The 17,111-nt window shown below is 40.9% G+C and overlaps 1 protein-coding gene across 1 annotated transcript in view; it reads right to left on the bottom strand.

The window, feature by feature from the left end:
- LOC126176222 (glutamate receptor ionotropic, NMDA 2B) overlaps window positions 1-17,111 on the bottom strand; it is a 922,500-nt gene that overhangs the window by 38,706 nt on the left and 866,683 nt on the right. The gene's annotated exons all lie outside the window — the stretch shown is intronic.

The raw sequence follows: 17,111 nt of genomic DNA on the forward strand, positions 1-17,111 counted from the left end.
ATAAACCTGGGAAGAAAAGTTCTGTCATAAAAATGCAAATTATGAAAGATAACTTTTTTGTTGGGATAAAAACGTTTAAAAATCTATTTCTACACATCACATACATTATTTTTACATTCATTTGAGTAAAATTAAATGTGTTATTCATAAAAATTTGTCATTTAGGTATTAGAGAAGTGACATTATAAGATAGTAGTTTCATAAAGACTTCTATTTACAGGTGTAACATATATGTGATTCACTGGATGTCATTAACACTGAAAATGTGTCTTGTAAAACTCATAAATTATTTATGTATTACAACTAAAGCAAATATGAACTTGCTGAGAAAAAGGCCATTCCAGTACAGCCACATACACAGTTTTTACACAACAGAAACAGCAGGAACAGAAGCATACTTGCAGCCAATTATAGCCCTCAGCCCTGCATTTAATTTCTGCACCAGGTGAATTGTTTATAAATAACAAGCTTGTAACAACATTATAGAAATAGAATTACTGTTTTAATTAACATTTATTATATTCTGAACTATGAGGAATGACTGGAAATTATTAATAACATAATGATTTTATGTAGGGCTTCTCAAATTTAATTTTTATAACAAAACTTTGGCACTAGCCAAAGTGTAGGGTCTGTCTAGAAAGTTTGGTGAATGGCATGACACATAAATGATCGGGGTGGGGGGGGGGGGGGGGGGGAGAAAGAGAAAGAGAGAGAGAGAGAGAGAGAGAGAGAGAGAGAGAATCTGTTGAAAAGTGCCACATAACATTGCAGGCATAGTCTGAAACAGATTTGTCTGCTGTGGACAGTCAAACATAATGTTTCTGAAAAGTCACATCAAGTTTTGTTGCAGGCTGTGAAAAGCAGTCATGTAGGTGTGTACGATGTTGGTGGAAGTCTATGGAACAAAAGGTTTAACATGGAAGCGTGTTTGATCGGTTAAACTGCTTTTTTGTTTGAAAAGGAAGTGCCAGCTAACATGATAATAAACACCACTGAGATAGAGTGACAAATGATTGCACAAAATTACTGATAATCTACACTCCTGGAAATGGAAAAAAGAACACATTGACACCGGTGTGTCAGACCCACCATACTTGCTCCGGACACTGAGAGAGGGCTGTACAAGCAATGATCACATGCACGGCACAGCGGACACACCAGGAACCGCGGTGTTGGCCGTCGAATGGCGCTAGCTGCGCAGCATTTGTGCACCGCCGCCGTCAGTGTCAGCCAGTTTGCCGTGGCATACGGAGCTCCATCGCAGTCTTTAACACTGGTAGCATGCCGCGACAGCGTGGACGTGAACCGTATGTGCAGTTGACGGACTTTGAGCGAGGGCGTATAGTGGGCATGCGGGAGGCCGGGTGGACGTACCGCCGAATTGCTCAACACGTGGGGCGTGAGGTCTCCACAGTACATCGATGTTGTCGCCAGTGGTCGGCGGAAGGTGTACGTGCCCGTCGACCTGGGACCGGACCGCAGCGACGCACGGATGCTGCCAAGACCGTAGGATCCTACGCAGTGCCGTAGGGGACCGCACCGCCACTTCCCAGCAAATTAGGGACACTGTTGCTCCTGGGGTATCGGCGAGGACCATTCGCAACCGTCTCCATGAAGCTGGGCTACGGTCCCGCACACCGTTAGGCCGTCTTCCGCTCACGCCCCAACATCGTGCAGCCCGCCTCCAGTGGTGTCGCGACAGGCGTGAATGGAGGGACGAATGGAGACGTGTCGTCTTCAGCGATGAGAGTCGCTTCTGCCTTGGTGCCAATGATGGTCGTATGCGTGTTTGGCGCCGTGCAGGTGAGCGCCACAATCAGGACTGCATACGACCGAGGCACACAGGGCCAACACCCGGCATCATGGTGTGGGGAGCGATCTCCTACACTGGCCGTACACCACTGGTGATCGTCGAGGGGACACTGAATAGTGCACGGTACATCCAAACCGTCATCAAACCCATCGTTCTACCATTCCTAGACCGGCAAGGGAACTTGCTGTTCCAACAGGACAATGCACGTCCGCATGTATCCCGTGCAACCCAACGTGCTCTAGAAGGTGTAAGTCAACTACCCTGGCCAGCAAGATCTCCGGATCTGTCCCCCATTGAGCATGTTTGGGACTGGATGAAGCGTCGTCTCACGCGGTCTGCACGTCCAGCACGAACGCTGGTCCAACTGAGGCGCCAGGTGGAAATGGCATGGCAAGCCGTTCCACAGGACTACATCCAGCATCTCTACGATCGTCTCCATGGGAGAATAGCAGCCTGCATTGCTGCGAAAGGTGGATGTACACTGTACTAGTGCCGACATTGTGCATGCTCTGTTGCCTGTGTCTATGTGCCTGTGGTTCTGTCAGTGTGATCATGTGATGTATCTGACCCCAGGAATGTGTCAATAAAGTTTCCCCTTCCTGGGACAATGAATTCACGGTGTTCTTATTTCAGTTTCCAGGAGTGTATGAGAGCGATATCACAGGAGCTGAGGATTAGTGAACAGATTGTTTACTTCATTATTAAAATGGACTAGGATACATGGAAAATCATTTTCTGATTTACAGCATACAAACTGAAGTAAAAGCAGAAGACAGCATTGATAATAAGAGTGGAGAATTCACTGTTGCATGTTACCAGGCTTCATATTTTCTCTGACTGGTATCTGTCAAGGCAAAGATTTCTGCATCAGTTTTGATTGACATGCAAATACAAGTGGTAACTATGTTTCAAGCATTCCCATAAGAAACTTTCATTAATATTTTCCATCTGCTGTATAAATATTGGTAAATTTCTGTGTGATTAATAGATATTAGTTTGAAGATCACCAAATGTATTTTGCTTGTACCTATATTTTATAATACCATTCACCAAAATTTTTAGATGCCCCTCATAGATATTACTTTACATCAATAAACAGAGATATATATGTTGGCCTATATAATTTAAATTGGAGGAACATATGTTATAAGAAATGTGTGCTAGAACTGAATCCACACTCTAGAATCTCTATTTCTACAGCATTCAGTAGAAAGCACTTAATATCTGCAGCCTAATGTTATATGTTTCCAGAGTGTGATTCTATTTTTTATTATACAAGCAAGCAACATCATTAAAAAATGAAACTACCAGTAAGCATTCAAAGTTTTAACCCTACATTTTTATCAGAATATTAAGGATGTCATTCCTCATTGTTATTTATATGAGAGGCTCGATACAAGTATGAACAGTCCCTTTGATGTTCTTTAGATTTGCATAATTTATTATTAACATTGGATGCTGCATTTGATTATGAACAATAATTTGCTAGATTTCCAGTCTGTGTGCTTGTGTGTGTGTGTGTGTGTGTGTGTGTGTGTGTGTGTGTGTGTGTGTGTGTGTGTGTGTAGCAAGATCTAGGACTAAAGCTAACAGCAAAGCAAGCTTGGAAAAGGACAGTTGAAGTAAGTAGTGTATGTGTTTTATTTCTCATCAGTTCTCACCATTTAACAGTTGTTTCAGCTACAAAATATTTTTGAAAAGCTTTGTGAATTTTTTATTTCAGTAAAAACTATATCAAACAAATTATGGTAGTTATTACTGAAAAATTTATGATCACACTTTTATGATTTATAAACAATTTTTAAACTAATGTTAGGGAATGGAAAACTGAATCAGATGGAGAAAACACGGGGAATTTGCTTTGCAAATGGCAGCAAGAATGTATATTTCTGGTTGCATGCTTATCTTTGATTTTGAACAACATTTAAACATGATCAAGTATGGTGCATATTTTAATGTCCAGGTGTCCTGCCCCTCATGAAACTTCACTTTTCAACTAATTACTTTTATTTTATAAATGGATTATAGTTTTTTTGTTACTGTAAGTTACCAAAACACTCAGCATTCTTTAAATGAATTTCAAGATTTACAGAAATTTCAAATCTGATTATTTGTTCTCTTATTGGAAAGTAAAACACCTCATGCAGTATTTCTTTATGAACTGAGCAATGGAGCATAATGGTTTCCAAAATATGTCCAGATTGTATTCCTAATAGGGAATTTTGAACACACCAGAGGGTTCTACTAAACAACATATTTTTGATAAAAAAGGATGGAAAGGTTGCATACTTACGTATGTTCTGAGATTTAGTGAACTAACATTTGTGGAAGTTCTCTAGATGAATACCAGAGATTACAATATTTTAATCTTTCAAAAAGATAATAAATTTATAACATTGTATTTCTAGTTACTTCATAAAGGGAAAGGAAATAAAGGAAATAAAAAAGATGGAGAGAAAGAGAATTCACCACAAACAATGGATTGGAAGAAACATAAGGTGCAAAAAAGGTATCTAAGACAACTTTTTCTGCAAGTTTTCAGGCAACATTTTTCCCTGCAGTAGCTTATCTTATATTCATCTGATTATAATACCATTGAAAAGCTTAAACGGTAGTAATGGTCTTTTTAATTCAATATCATTAAACCATTCCACATTACTCCTTCTGTGGTACCTGGTGAGTAGATGCCATTTTATGTCTCGTACAGCATTTTCAATTAAATTTGTTCAACTTCTCAGCAACACATTGTCTGACCTAATTAAAATCACAGACAAATTTGACACAGAAAGTTCATTCTAAAATTTTTATGGTGTACAGCTTAGATACTTAATATCTAATATTTAAAAAAGATGTGCCAAGTTATTAACATTAAGGAATGGAAATTTTCAAGTGGTCTGAAATGTAATTAAAATAACCTTCTGTTTACAGTTTTCTGGTAATGGTAATGTACCAACACAAGCATTTATGAATTACCTTTCTCACTTTATAATAACATTAGCAGTTATCTTAAGTTTTTTTAATGGTGCTTTGCAGAAGTGTGTAGATTAATTATGAATTTTTGTTTAGGGAATGAAAAGATTAGTCTGTAAAAGATTTTGTTATATTTCCAAGTACTCTGATGCTACAGATCATAAAACTTCACTATGGAACTAAGATCTGTAGTGTAATAACAGAATCATTGTCCACAACATTCAATTATTATTTTCTAGCTGTGACAGCAGCCAAAGGGGCTATAAGGAATCCATTGTAGATACATTAGGCTCATTTCATCATATGCACCATCAACAGACTGTAGTTTCAAATATGGAACCTCTAAAGAAATTACCAATGTTATAAGATTATTAACAGACAGTATCCATTTGCTACAATGAGGTTTCCAAATGAATTTTAAAACATAGACAGGACCCTTTTCTCCATTAAACAATCTTTGTAATTAGTTAAGTGCTTTGACTATATTTTCTGACAGACTTAAACATGCAGTAACAATATCTATCTCAAAAAGGATCAAGCAAATACCATCCTATTATAGAATCATTAATGTCTTTCCAGATTTTTAGTTTTTTTAAAAAGGGAACTTGTTAATTAGTTCATATTTCAGCTGAATAAAGAATTCTATACAAAGGAAACTGTACTGCACCTCTTGGGTGAAATCTTGGGTGAACTAAACAGGAAAAAAATATCCTGTTAATATCCTTTGTGTCCTCAACTGGGTATGTGATTGTGTAAATCATAAATTTATATTTGGGAAACGAAAATTTTGTGATATTAATAGCTTCCCTCTAGGAAGGATTGTGTGTTCCTTTTAAAATAAAAAGGATTTTTTTGTGAATTGTGGTTTTTAATACCATAACATACATAAGCTAACTCATTTGAGTCACATACAGGAGACATGTCAAAGCTGTGGTAAAATTTCACTACAGACATAGAACAGCTGATGTTAACAAACAGCATAATAATAATATGTTGGCGTAAGCTGTCACCAGCTCACCAGGTGCCAAAGAGGTTGTGAAAAGATTGATAGTAGGTGCAAGCAACAAGCCTATCAAGAGAGAGGCCAAGGACAAACTCGCAAGAAATACCCTGCCAACACCCTCTCGACCACCAGTATTTAGACTGCCACTGCGGACCGGATGGCCCAGGATGTTCCTGCCTGTCATCCAGTGAGTCACCGAGACATCAGTCACAGCCCAGTCACTTGCAGTCACAGACAGTCGCAGGCAACACATAGCAACCAGAGTAGTGTACACAGCGGACTTGCACTTCACCAGCTGTGAGGCTAATCTGGTCTATTATGGAGAGCTTATACCACAACACCTGGACTATCTTGAGTTATTTTTTATTCTTATGAATAATGAACCCAGTTAATATAATCTTGCAATTTGTGTTATAGAAAGAGGATACTGGCGACCAACCAACATCCTCTGCTTGCCTCCCATGGTAAAAGTCTATAGTGACAATGAGACAACGCAAAAAAATTGTGATGAATAAAATTTGGTGCAGATTTTGCTTGTTTCAAATTACAGGGGTGGTCATATTCAAGTGTTTGCTGGTTTTTTGTTGTGTTCTTGCATGTATTCATGAGGGGTGCCACAGAACTAATCAAATTTCTCTTTTCAGAGGCTTTGCTTCCTTTTTTGCTTTAACATATTTATGTAAACCATGGCTACCCTGTCCCCACCACCCCCTGCTCCTCCACCTCAGCCACAGACAACCAATGTGATGGCTCTAATACATCTACATCTACATCTACATCCATACTCCACAAGCCACCTGACGGTGTGTGGCGGAGGGTACCCTGAGTACCTCTATCAGTTCTCCCTTCTATTCCAGTCTCGTATTGTTCGTGGAAAGAAGGATTGTTGGTATGCTTCTGTGTGGGCTCTAATCTCTCTGATTTTATCCTCATGCTTTCTTCTCAGGATATACGTAGGAGGGAGCAATATACTGCTTGACTCCTTGGTGAAGGTATGTTCTTGAAACTTCAACAAAAGCCTGTACTGAGCTACTGAGCATCTCCCCTGCAGAGTCTTCCACTGGAGTTTATCTATCATCTCCGTAACTCTTTTGCGATTACTAAATGATCCTGTAATGAAGCGCGCTGCTCTCCGTTGGATCTTCTCTATCTCTTCTATCAACCATATCTGGTACAGATCCCACAGTGCTGAGCAGTATTCAAGCAGTGGGCAAACAAGCGTACTGTAACCTACTTCCTTTGTTTTCGGATTGCATTTCCTAAGGATTCTTCCAATGAATCTCAGTCTGGCATCAGCTTTACCGATGATCAACTTTATATGATCATTCCATTTTAAATCACTCCTAATGCGTACTCCCAGATAAGTTATGGTATTAACTGCTTCCAGTTGCTGACCTGCTATTTTGTAGCTAAATGATAAGGGAACTATCTTTCTATGTATTCGCAGCACATTACAGTTGTCTACATTGAGATTCAACTGCCATTCCCTGCACCATGCGTCAATTCACTGCAGATCCTCCTGCATTTCAGTACAATTTTCCATTGTTACAACCTCTTGATACACCACAGCATCATCCGCAAAAAGCCTCAGTGAACTTCTGATGTCATCCACAAGGTCATTTATGTATATTGTGAATAGCAATGGTCCTATGACACTCCCCTGTGGCACACCTGAAATCACTCTTACTTCGGAAGACTTCTCTCCATTGAGAATGACATGCTGCATTCTTTTATCTAGGAACTCTTCAATCCAATCACACAATTGGTCTGATGGTCCATATGCTCTTACTTTGTTCATTAAACGACTGTGGGGAACTGTATTGAACACCTTGCGGAAGTCAAGAAACATGGCATCTACCTGGGAACCTGTGTCTATGGCCCTCTGAGCCTTGTGGACGAATAGCGCGAGCTGGGTTTCACACGACCGTCTTTTTCAAAACCCATGCTGATTCCTACAGAGTAGATTTCTAGTCTCCAGAAAAGTTATTATACTCAAACGTAATATGTGTTCCAAAATTCTACAACTGATTGACGTTAGAGATATAGGTCTATAGTTCTGCACATCTGTTCGATATCCCTTCTTGAAAATGGGGATGACCTGTGCCCTTTTCCAATCCTTTGGAATGCTACGCTCTTCTAGAGATCTACGGTATACCGCTGCAAGAAGGGGGGCAAGTTCCTTCACGTACTCTGTGTAAAATCAAACTGGTATCCCATCAGGTCCAGCGGCCTTTCCTCTTTTGAGCGATTTTAATTGTTTCTCCATCCCTCTGTCGTCTATTTCGATATCTACCATTTTGTCATCTGTGCGACAATCTAGAGAAGGAACTACAGTGCAGTCTTCCTCTGTGAAACAACTTTGGAAAAAGACATTTAGTATTTCAGCCTTTAGACTGTCATCCTCTGTTTCAGTACCATTTTGGTCACAGAGTGTCTGGACATTTTGTTTTGATCCACCTACCACTTTGACATAAGACCAAAATTTCTTAGGATTTTCTGCCAAGTCAGCTTTTCAGCTTCAGACCCAACAAACTGCTGCTTTGCTGATGATGATACAGCAACTTCTGGCTGCACACACTATGTCGACCACACAAGAACAACAACAACCACAACAACCAACTAGCCCAACAAGTGCCACTAACCAGCATACCCATTCCAGCAATTTAATGACACCGAAGAGGAATGGCTCAAATAGCTGACACAGTTTCAAGCACATTGTGAAGGTCATCGAGTTCAAGGTACTATGAAGCTACAATACTTTCTTTTGATTGCAGGGTCCCCAGTATTCAGGTTAATACAAAAACTACACTCCTGGAAATGGAAAAAAGAACACATTGACACCGGTGTGTCAGACCCACCATACTTGCTCCGGACACTGCGAGAGGGCTGTACAAGCAATGATCACACGCACGGCACAGCGGACACACCAGGAACCGCGGTGTTGGTGGTCGAATGGCGCTAGCTGCGCAGCATTTGTGCACCGCCGCCGTCAGTGTCAGCCAGTTTGCCGTGGCATATGGAGCTCCATCGCAGTCTTTAACACTGGTAGCATGCCGCGACAGCGTGGACGTGAACCGTATGTGCAGTTGACGGACTTTGAGCGAGGGCATATAGTGGGCATGCAGGAGGCCGGGTGGACGTACCGCCGAATTGCTCAACACGTGGGGCGTGAGGTCTCCACAGTACATCGATGTTGTCGCCAGTGGTCGGCGGAAGGTGCACGTGCCCGTCGACCTGGGACCGGACCGCAGCGACGCACGGATGCACGCCAAGACCGTAGGATCCTACGCAGTGCCGTAGGGGACCGCACCGCCACTTCCCAGCAAATTAGGGACACTGTTGCTCCTGGGGTATCGGCGAGGACCATTCGCAACCGTCTCCATGAAGCTGGGCTACGGTCCCGCACACCGTTAGGCCATCTTCCGCTCACGCCCCAACATCGTGCAGCCCGCCTCCAGTGGTGTCGCGACAGGCGTGAATGGAGGGACGAATGGAGACGTGTCGTCTTCAGCGATGAGAGTCGCTTCTGCCTTGGTGCCAATGATGGTCGTATGCGTGTTTGGCGCCGTGCAGGTGAGCGCCACAATCAGGACTGCATACGACCGAGGCACACAGGGCCAACACCCGGCATCATGGTGTGGGGAGCGATCTCCTACACTGGCCGTACACCACTGGTGATCGTCGAGGGGACACTGAATAGTGCACGGTACATCCAAACCGTCATCAAACCCATCGTTCTACCATTCCTAGACCGGCAAGGGAACTTGCTGTTCCAACAGGACAATGCACGTCCGCATGTATCCCGTGCAACCCAACGTGCTCTAGAAGGTGTAAGTCAACTACCCTGGCCAGCAAGATCTCCGGATCTGTCCCCCATTGAGCATGTTTGGGACTGGATGAAGCGTCGTCTCACGCGGTCTGCGCGTCCAGCACGAACGCTGGTCCAACTGAGGCGCCAGGTGGAAATGGCATGGCAAGCCGTTCCACAGGACTACATCCAGCATCTCTACGATCGTCTCCATGGGAGAATAGCAGCCTGCATTGCTGCGAAAGGTGGATATACACTGTACTAGTGCCGACATTGTGCATGCTCTGTTGCCTGTGTCTATGTGCCTGTGGTTCTGTCAGTGTGATCATGTGATGTATCTGACCCCAGGAATGTGTCAATAAAGTTTCCCCTTCCTGGGTCAATGAATTCACGGTGTTCTTATTTCAATTTCCAGGAGTGTATTTCCAACTGTCTCTCCCACAAACTCAGCTATGAAGAAGTAATTGTGGCATTAATTCAATATTTTGACTAGCAAGTCCAAGTAGCTGCAGCCAGATATCAGTTTTTTTGCTTGCAGGAAAAGCTGGAACAGACGTACCATCAGTGGTACACAGAACTAACAGGCTTGACTAAGAAGTGTAAATTTAAGTGTAGTTGTGGAAACTCTTACAGCAACCTAATGGTTAGGGATGCAATAACATTCAGTGTCCCAGATAGTAGTATATTTTGCGTGCTCCCAGAAAAAGAGGCTTGTGTACATGCAGTGGATGCTGCATCTTCTAAACCTACAATGGGTTCCGCCAAAAGTAAGATTAAGGTTGTGCCCAATTCTAACCCTAGTGCTGTGCAGTGATGTTCCAACAAACTATTTGTCTCACCATGAATTGCTGGCCATCGTGTGAACATTCAATTAGACATGGGTGCCTTAGTAACCTTGCTAACAATTATATGGGAACAGATCTTAAAGTACTCTGATCCATTACTTCCCCAAGTATTGCAAAACTTAAGAGCAGTATGATTCGGGTGTCATAGTGGCCGATAAGTTTGACCAGGCCCTGATTTGTTGGGTTGAGTCGCTCCTTGCTCATGACTACCCCAAGCAGCCACAACAACCACCATGTACGCAGCCACATGGAGAGATACATAGACAGGTAAATAGGCCTGTGAACTTAGTGAGGTCTTGCTCTAGATGTTCTGCTCACCATAAAATGACAAAATTGCCCTTCACATAATGCAACGTGTTACACATGTGGAAAAAAAAGGCTAAGTCCAAGCAGTTTTTTCACAATAGCACAAAAACACCAATTTTGCGTGCTCTCAGAAAAAGAGGCTTGTGTACATGCAGTGGATGCTGCATCTTCTAAACCTACAATGGGTTCTGCCAAAAGTAAGATTAAGGTTGTGCCCAATTCTAACCCTAGTGCTGTGCAGTGATGTTCCAACAAACTAGTTGTCTCACCATGAATTGCTGGCCATCGTGTGAACATTCAATTAGACACGGGTGCCTTAGTAACCTTGCTAACAATTAGGCTCACCACATCTTTCTAAATCTAGAAAGCATCTCACTGCTTGCAATGGACAGGAAATAACAGTGCTTGGACAGTGTAGGTTGCTGCCCACATACAAATCTCACACTCGGACAGTGAATTTTAATGTGTTGAAATCAAGAGACAGTGAGAACATTATCAGTTTAGATGCCTTTGATTTGTTTAGCCTTAGCATCCACAACAATATACTTTCCATATCAGTTTGTGATCCAAAAGACAGTGTCGCTAGTTTGCTTAAAGAATTTCCTGAACTATTTTCAGAAGGAATGTGGAAAACTAATAACTTTGTAGTGCATGTTACATTGAAAGAAACGGCACAGCCTAAGTCTTTTCGGGCCCAACCTGTTCCAATTGCTTTATGAGACAAAGTAGCCAGAGAACTGACAGAATTGCAAGATAGTGGTGTAACTGCTCCCATTCAAGCTAGTCAATTGGCAAGTTCTTTTGTATTGTTGCCTAAGCCTTCTGGTCACATTCGCATTTATGTTGACTTCAAGTCTAAAGTCAACCCACAGGCAGTCGTTGACACTTATCCATTACCTCACCCTGAGGAAGTCACGGACAGGCTTGGTGCAGGATGTTACTTTTCTAAGATAGATTTGCGAAATGCCTACTTGCAAATTCCATTGGATGAAGAATCACAGAAAGTGTTCGTTATAAATAAACACTTAGGACTATTCAAGTATTTGCAGAAGCCCTTCGGCAGTGCTTCTGCATATGCCATTTGTCAATGTTACTTTGAATAGCTGACTGTAAAAGTGCAATTTTGTTCAAACTATCTTTATGATATTGTCATCTCAGGTTGTACACCAGAGGAACATATTGCCAATTTGCATTTTTTTTTTTTTCCCGAGTGTTGTCAGAAGCACGACTCAAGTGTCATCTCGAAAAGTGTGACTTTTTTCAAACTGAACTACAGTCCTTAGATCATGCGATAAACAGTCAGGATGTGCACCCTCTCCTATCTCACTTGCTTGCAATCCGTGACCTGCCTGTTACTCGCAATGTATCTCAACTGCAGTCAGCACTAGGCAAGTTGACATACCACATTCATTTTGTTCTGAATGATTCACAAATCACAGCTCCATTGCAATTCTTACATCACAACAAGTTGCCATTTGTGTGGTCTAAAGACTATCAAGATGCATTTCAGAAACTCAAAAATGCTTTGCTTGGTGACAGATGTTTAGTGCCTTTTGAACCTGCCAAGCCAGCAGATTTGCAAGTTGATGCTTCTTCTGATGGAATCAGTACTGGTCTTTCACACAGAATATGTGCACAATACATACCTATTGATTTTGCCTCAATTATGTTAATTCAAATTCAGTGCGACATTTCACAAACTGAAAAAGAAGCTCTCGCTATTGTGTAGGGTGTCACAAAATTCCATCACTATTTTTATGGTCGCAAGTTCTATTTAGCGACAGATCACAAGCCTTTGCTGTCCTTGTTTCATCCATAAAAGCCAGTTCCTACATGAACTGCCCAAAAATTGCAACGTTAGGCTTTGTTGCATTCACAGTATCAGACGGGAGATGGACCATCCCTGGAGGAACTTCTGCATGGCTGCCGCCATGGGATGCTGCTACACTTTCTGCACCCACTGCATCATCCAGTGCCACCAATGGTCCACAAGTATCACTTTGTGCTGCATGATCTTGTTCTTTTCAGGGTTTATGGCAACAGCAGGCACTGGGAAAGATGTGTGATCGAGAAATGCATTGCCTCTTTTATGTATTTGATTGCAGGTCCCAATGGTTTGCAGTGCCGCCACCACATCCAATTTGCCCCATGATTCTGCTGCTTTTCTTCTTCCAGATTCACTGACTCATGGGACTATGTGGCCTTTGCAGCCACCTGCTGGTGCCACCAGGGCACCCCAGGAAGAGCGGATGGACAATGTGCCCTTGTCCCCACTTGCTGACGCCATGGACCTGGACCAACCATCACCATCATTATCATAATCCCACCATGTGCCCTCAGGCCTGGATGCATCATGTCCTGGCAGCAGTTTTCTGGAGGATGTTCCTGTTACATCGCAAGCCAGATGGGGAAGTATGGTCAGGAGTATGCCGTCTTCCACAGCTACAGGTCCTGATTCATCTCTACATCCAGCATTGTGTCTTCCTCCCAGCTGTGGCATTTCCTGGGAGGGGGGGGGGGGTAATGTGCTGTGACCAGGGTCCACATCTGCCCCTGGAAATGTCTTACCATTTAAAATCTGGTTCCAAAATCTCTTTCTTACTATTATATAACCAATCTCAAATCTTCTGGTCTCCAGGTCTTTTCCATATATAGAACCATGTTTCATGTTTCTTAAATCAAGTGTTAGTGATGATTAAACATGCTCTGTGACAAATTCTACCAGGTGCCTTTCTCTTTCATTCCTGTCCTCCAGTCCATATTCATGCACAATTTTTCCTTCTCTTCCTTTTCCTACATCAAATTATTGTGCCCCATCAAAATTAAATTTTCATAACCTGTAACTATATGAACAATTTGTTTTATATCATCATATATTTCTTCAATCTCATCATCATTTGCACAGCTAGTTGCCAAATAAACTTGTATGACTGTGGTGTGAGTGGGATTCATGTCTATCTTTTCTATGATAATGCATTCACTATGCTGTTCATAGTAGCTTATGCACATTCCTATTTTCCTATGCATTTTTAAACCTACTCCTGCATTAGCCCTATTTGATTTTGTATTTATAAATCTGTATTCACCTGACCAGAGGTCCTATTCCTTCTGGCACCAAACTCCACTAATTCACGCTATATATGAGGGACATTTCATAAACAATGTACACCACTTTTTTTTACCTACACATTTCTTCTTTAATATCTCTTTGAAGTCCTTCAATATAGACTCCCTGCTTGTCTGTGACTGAATCCTAATGTACTGGAAGCTTTATTATTCCATCCAGGACACCACTTCTGTTCATCTGTCAAATGACTCAGGTAATGGTGCTAGAAAGCCCTTCCAGAGTATGTCAACAACTTCCATGAAATTTTTTTTATTTTTATTTTTTTAATTACTTGGAGAACAAGTCAAAGTCTAGTAGATTCATGTCCAGGCTGTAGGGAGGATGTTGCAACACTTCCCATCTGTATTTGTACAGTTTTTGGGCTACTAAATTGCTGATATGCTGGCGAGCATTGTTGTAGAGAATGAGTGGCCCAGCCTCGAGCAACTAAGGTTGGGTTTGGTGCATTGTTCTGTGCAGTTTTGCATGAAGTTACAATAATACACTGCTGTGATACTTGTTCTACAGGCATTCTATACGTCATTATGATTTCTTGGTGATCATAAGCAAAAATCATCATTTGCTTGAACTTTGATCGACAGCATCAAAATTTTTTAGGATGTGGGGAATCTGGAACTCTCCACTCATTGAACTGGGATTTCAACTCCAGTTTAAAGTCTCTAATCCATGTTTCATAAATAATGGCAATTCGACACAAGGATCCTTGACCTTCATGGTTGAATCATTGTTTGAGCAAGGCCACAATGTCCAGGTGTTCCTGCTTGTCCTCAGCAATCAAATAATTTGGGACTCATTTCCTGTGGCTTCAGAGAGTTCCTCACAAGTCACGCTGTGATCTCCTTTAACAGCATCTGCCATAAGTTTCACACTTCATTCATCTGTTGATGCTTTTGGAATTTGGGTCATGGATTAACATCTATGTTCATAGGACCACAACAACAACAACAACAAAAACCTAATGTGAAACTGCACTACAGTCCACTCTAAACTCACCACAAAATTAACTTAATGCACCGTGAATTTGTGTTGGGTTTTTGCCATGTAAAGTTTTGATCTTCATGTATGATCTGTGGTCTTCACTGATCACAGTACCTGAGACCACTGCAGGATCCATGTGCTTCTCCTTCAAACTCCCATAACATCTGACAAATTTTCAAAATTGCTACATCAAACAGTCCAACTGCGCATTATTTATGAAATGTGCCTTGTATAACTTCAATCAATCCACTTCCCTTTTTAAATTTTCTAACCTATTTGCATGATTAAGGGATCTAACATTACACCTTTTGATACATAGAATACCATTTTCGTTTTTCCTCATGATGGCATCTTCATGAGTAGTCCCTGACGGGAGATCTGAATGGGGGACTACTTTACCTCTGGAATATTTTACACAAGAGGATGCCATCATCATTTAACCATACCATAGAGCTGCATGCCCTCAACAAAAATCATGGCTGTAGTTTTGCTTTGCTTTCAGCCATTCGCAGTACCAGCACAGAAAGGCCATTTTGGTTGACGTTACAAGACCAGGTCAGTCAATCATACAGACAGTTGCTTCTGCAACTGCTGAAATGGCTGCTGCTGCTCTCCAGGAACTATATGTTTGTCTGGCCTCTCAACAAATATCCCAGCAATTTGGTTGCACCTACAGTACAGCTATCTGTATCGCTGAAGCATGCAAACAACCTCACCAACAGCAAGGTCCGTGGTTCATGGACAGTGATCTCATATTATGTGTGTGGTTAAAATGATTCTCCTCAAATAATTTTTGTCTGCAGTGGAGGAAGATTATAATTTCATAAATGTAAATAGAGGAAACAGTTAGGATTTGCAGTTTCCAAAATAGTGGGCAACAAGATCCTGTTTGCTGTGCAGTGCACATGTATCTGATAATATTCTTCTGTGGTTTCGGTATTCGAGATACACTATTTGAACTTCCCCAGAAAATTATACAATACCTAGTGACAGGTTCAAAATAACTATAATATGCTACTTTTTATATACTCAAGACAGTAGACTTCACCAGTATTTGCACTGCAAATACAAAACTGGTTAGTTTATTTGTTAGGAAGTCAATATGTGTATTCCAGCTTAAGTTCTCCACATCTAGTCCCAGGAATTTGACTGTGTCAGCTTCTTCCATAAGTTGATTGTTATGTTGTATTTTAAGTTCCACACATTTCAAATGTTAATTGATGGGGAATTTATATTTGTGGGTAAGTCATTTACATAGAAAAGGAATAATATTGGCCTCAAAATGGCACCTTGAGGCTCATCTTGTGATACTGTACTCCATTTAGAATAATAATTCACTACATTTGAAGTGATGCAAAAAATATAAGTATGCCATAAGAGAAAAACTGAGTTCAGGCTGGGGAACATAAAATATGATGTCTGCCAAATATTGTTCTGTGTCTATTTGTTTCCATAACTGTTCATATGTTCTTTATATATCATGATTCATAATGCCCATCATGAAGAAGAGGCTTCAGGGATGTGCAACAAGTCAAATTATACATTTTCTATTAGAGGTAGCAATTGCATGCTATTTCTCTATGGTAAATTAATAAACAATTATGGTTAGTGCTAATCTACTTTCAGTGATACTTATTGAAATTAACTTTTAGATTACTTCATTGCTGTACACATTATCAGAAAAACAGCTAATTACAAAATGCACCACTATTACATTTCTTACACTATTCAGCTGTTTTTTTTTTTGTTTCTTTTTCTTTACCTCATCCATGAGATTAAATGTTCATGTGATTTTTCATAATTCTCTGACTGTTGTCCATATACTAACAATGTCAAAATTTGTCTAATACAAACATTAGTGTTAAATAGAATTTACATCCTAAGTTCAAATATTCAGATGAATTACAGGAGTGGTGAATAAGGTACTCTTTCAATATGGCTTTCAATATTCGTGGATTTCAAGTTTCCTGCCTCATATCTTCTGGGCCCTTGCTAATGCCTTTAGAACCTGTGTATAAAACTGCTTTGTGAACCTTAAATAATGATGCATAGCCTGTGCAGAAAATACTTTTACTCCTAGCACTGTGATTGTGGTGATCCTAAATTCACTCTTATTGTTAAACAAGAACATTATTAGGGAATAATTGTATTGACATGTAACTGTAATAATTTATAGTCTCTGAAGAGACATTTGCAGAGTATTTGGTTGTCAACTTTACAAAATATTCTTACTGCCTGCATCTGTAGAATAAATATCT

Source organism: Schistocerca cancellata, chromosome 3, assembly GCF_023864275.1.
Source record: "Schistocerca cancellata isolate TAMUIC-IGC-003103 chromosome 3, iqSchCanc2.1, whole genome shotgun sequence".
Classification (NCBI taxonomy): domain Eukaryota; kingdom Metazoa; phylum Arthropoda; class Insecta; order Orthoptera; family Acrididae; genus Schistocerca; species Schistocerca cancellata.